This window comes from Lathyrus oleraceus, chromosome 5 (assembly GCF_024323335.1).
Source record: "Lathyrus oleraceus cultivar Zhongwan6 chromosome 5, CAAS_Psat_ZW6_1.0, whole genome shotgun sequence".
NCBI lineage: Eukaryota > Viridiplantae > Streptophyta > Magnoliopsida > Fabales > Fabaceae > Lathyrus > Lathyrus oleraceus.
The window spans coordinates 310960655-310964858 of NC_066583.1; the positions used below are offsets into that span (position 1 = coordinate 310960655).

The following is a 4204-nucleotide window of genomic DNA, read 5'->3' on the forward strand; positions in this document are numbered from 1 at the left end:
ACAGTTCCAAATATCATAACTGCTTCCTAATGCATAACTAGAGCTAAATAATATAAAACTGTCTAATTAGCTCAGACCAATCACTTTGAACCTCTAGGCCACCACTCATGATCTTTACTAGTAAGAGGTCATATAGATTTAAGACGGAATACATCCCACACAGGCAGTTTAATTGGAACAGTACCACATATAACTGGTTGTACATAGTTACTGGTTGTAAACAGAACTATACTAAGTGCACAAGTACCTGAGTTTGTCGCTTTGAGATTAAAAAATATAGGACAGAACCGGACAGCTACAACAGCTTTGCTTGCGCAGGGAATCTGTATAGCAGGCCTGCATATCAAGGTCAAATAATAAAGCAACATACATAACTAACATATTTTGGTAACTTGATTCATTAGCTTAACATGAATAATTGAACATAATGATTCATTCTAGATACTAAATGATTAAACACATGCTTTGGGTTTGTATAATATCTAAGCTGAAAGACATACCGAGAAAGATCTTTTCTAGAAAATATGTAAGCTGCATTAACAGATTCAGACGCAGTACCGATTTTGTAAGAACCTGAAATGGGCAAAGACGTGAAGTTTTCAATTAGACGCAAACCATGTAATAAAAGCTAAGCAAGAATTTATCTATAAAGGAAGAAAACAACATATATGGTTCCCTCAGATCCTCAAGACCTCCTATTTGCTCACCACGATACTCAACAACCTGCAGACAAGCACATGAAAAATGTACATATAGTCCATCAGGGTTCATTTTACACTACAGTGACCATCTTAAAAATTCACATAATATTAAAACATCATTTTACAACATTAAATAGGATTGCCAAAATATGACTGTAGCAGACAAAGTTATGCCAAAATATGAATGTACATTTTGAAGTTTAACTGTTCATTCAAACCAACATGTAATAGGATTGCCAAAATATGAGACATTGCTCTAAGTTCTTGAAACCATATCACATATATCACTGTAGCAGACAAAGTTATTCCATTTGAGTATCCAACATTTAACATCAAAATCACTTTCTGAAATTTCAGTAATAGTTAGAATATGAGGATACAATGGTGCAAACATATCAGTTCATTCCTTCCTACTTTCTCAGCAAATTTAAACAAATGTTGAAAAGGCACTGATTCTATTAGAACTCCCAACATTATTTCTAAGTCAATGGCGATGCAAGTTACAGAATATCATTTATATCAGAACAAGATGAAACTTTCGGTAAGTTACAGAATATTAAGCAAACATAGTCACAAACTCTAATAATCGATACTGACAAATAAATAACCCATAATGTAGCAATGCAAGTCCATTCAAACCAAAATCGACCACCTATTCTTTGACTTCTAGGGCAAAACAGAAAGACACGAAAACCTAACCTTAAAACGCAATGAGATTTCCAGGTATTGAATCCTTCTCTTTCGAATGCAGTCTCTTTCAAATTTGCAGTGTTTATCGTTGAGATTTCCAGGTACTCTGTGGAATTTTTTCCAGGGCAGCGAGAGCTTCGAACGAGAGAGAGTGAAAGAGGGATTTCTGAAAGTCAGGGATTTTGTAATATTAGATTTATTATAATTTTTATAAATGACCTATGAGAGCGCTTTTACCATGAAAGCGCTTTCATAGATGTGAGACTGAGACCTATAAGAGCGCTTTTACCTTAAAAGCGCTTTCATAAGTCTGAAACCCATGAGACCTATAAGAGCGCTTTTACCTCAAAAGCGCTTTCATAAGTGTGAAACCCATGAGACCTATAAGAGCACTTTTACCTTAAAAGCGCTTTCATAAGTGTGTGAGACTGAGACCTATAAGAGCGCTTTTACCTTAAAAGCGCTTTCATAAGTGTGAAACCCATGAGACCTATAAGAGCGCTTTTACCTTAAAAGCGCTTTCATAAGTGTGAAACTCATAGATGTGAGACTGAGACCTATAAGAGCGCTTTTACCTTAAAAGCGCTTTCATAAGTGTGAAACCCATGAGACCTATAAGAGCGCTTTTACCTTAAAAGCGCTTTCATAAGTGTGAAACTCATAGATGTGAGACTGAGACCTATAAGAGCGCTTTTACCTTAAAAGCGCTTTCATAAGTGGAGACCTATAAGAGCGCTTTTACCTTAAAAGCGCTTTCTTTACATAGGCGAATTTTTTTTCAAGCTATTACAGCGCTTTTTTTAAAAAGCGCTTTCTTTTTGGTGCTGCCAAAAGCACTTTTTGGCGTAGTGAATTATAGGGTTAACCCCTCACTAGCATGTTGAAGCTATCCTCACATGGTGGATTTGTGGTTTTTAGGTTGAGTTTTCTCCCTTTGATAACAAAAGACCTTAAGGCTTTTGGACCAATCAATTCACCAACTCATTTTTGAGATTTTTACCCCGAACTACGAGGTTTTGATCCTAATCTTTTTAAGATGGTACGTAGGCAATGGGTTTATCCATCCAAACACAAAATGTAAATAAACTTGTATATTCTCTCCTCATCTCTTCAATCATGTTTGCACAAACAAATTTTCACCAAAAAAACAACAACCTTACAACAAGTATGAAAAGGGCTCCCTAGGAGTACTTAGGATGTTTTGGGTGCCTAACACCTTCCCATTGCATAACCAACCCCCTTACCCAGATCTCTGATTCTCTTTTACTAGTTTTTGATTCGAGAAAACTATTAGGTTTTTGTTCGCTTTTTAACCATTCCTTTGGATAAATAGAAGTGCGGTGGCGACTCGACTTGTATGATTTATCTTGGATTTAGTCAATATCTCTAATGGTAACGAATACCCCGCTACAGGTACGTAAGCACAAGTCTGAAGGTCTTCTCAAACACAAATATAATTAATGAATTCTTTTCTCATCCCTCCACTCTATTTTATTGCAAACATCATTTTATACAAAAACACATATGCACACAAGAAAGGGCTCCCTAGGAGTACCTAGGACACTTTGGGTGCTAACACATTCCCTCTGTGTAACCAACGCCCTTACTTGTATTCTCTGGCATTTTATTAGTTTTGATTTGAAAAATTCTTATCTTTTTGGGTTTTGTTCGTACTTTTCCCTTTTCCCTTGGAAACAATAAAAGCGCGGTGGCGACTCTGGTTTAATTGACGTCTAGCTTATCCATATTTTGACGGTCATGAATTTACCGCTACACTTTGCAAATAAAATTTATTTTCAGTTATTTCGAATATTTTATTTCGAATATATCAACTAATCTGTGTCTAATAATTGTATGCAAGGTCATACCTCATCTAATTTTCCTTTTGACACAGAAATCGAGAGAACCTTGCGGACAAGACTAAGACAAGCTCGATTAGCCAGATTGGAATCAGACGAAGAACAACTTCCCATCCATTGAGGTTCAGATTTAGATTCTGATAGAGAGATCGAAACGATGGTTGATGTTCCACCTCCACCAGAAAGACTGTTGGGAGACTACGGAGGTGCAAATGCACAAACCGACAGATTAACTATTGGCAACCAACCAGTGAATGTGGCTAATTTCCAGCTGCACCCGAGTACCATTAATCAGCTTGAAAGGAAGCATTTTACTGGAAAAGTGAATGAAGATGCAAACAAGCATTTGTAGAGGTTTTTGACCATGAGCAACACTCTGAAAATTGATGGTCACACTGAAGAAGCCAAGAAGTTGAGAATGTTCTCATTGACCTTAGCTGAAGAATGGTTTTATTCTTTACCTGCCGGTAGAATCACATCTTGGAAGAAATGGAAAAAGCCTTCCTGAATGAGTATTTTCCAGCATCGGTATTTCTGCGAAAGAGGTATGAAATTTTGAATTTTAAGCAGAATGACGGGGAAACTTTGGGAGACGCCTACAAGAGATTCAAGAGAGTCCTGGTAGTCTGTCCAACTCATAATATGGATGCAACTGAACAAATGCAGATGTTTGTGAATGGTCTTAAAATAAAGACCAAACAACTGATTGATACTACAATCAGTGGTTCCATAAATTTTTCAACAGCCACCGGTATCAAGAAGATCATTGAAGCTATTGCTGCTAATGAGCACATGGAGTTGTACGATAGGTGTCAAAGCAAACCAGAAGGGGTTATAGATTTAAAGCTGGAAACTACTAAAATCCATATTGAAGATACTATAGCTGCTGAAGTTGAGAAGAAGCTAAAGGCGATGAATATAGGTACCCGACAGGTGGCACAGGTCCAACCTGTT

At 36.9% G+C, this 4204-nt stretch overlaps 1 long non-coding RNA gene across 1 annotated transcript; it reads right to left on the reverse strand.

Annotated features, from left to right (window-relative positions):
• Positions 1–244: 244 nt before the first annotated feature.
• On the reverse strand, positions 245–1462 carry LOC127088279 (uncharacterized). The gene is made up of 3 exons (XR_007790163.1): positions 1401–1462; positions 501–723; positions 245–336 (listed from the first exon to the last, which is right to left on the reverse strand). It is a non-coding gene; the product is annotated as an uncharacterized LOC127088279 (long non-coding RNA).
• Between the last annotated feature and the right edge of the window lie 2742 nt (positions 1463–4204).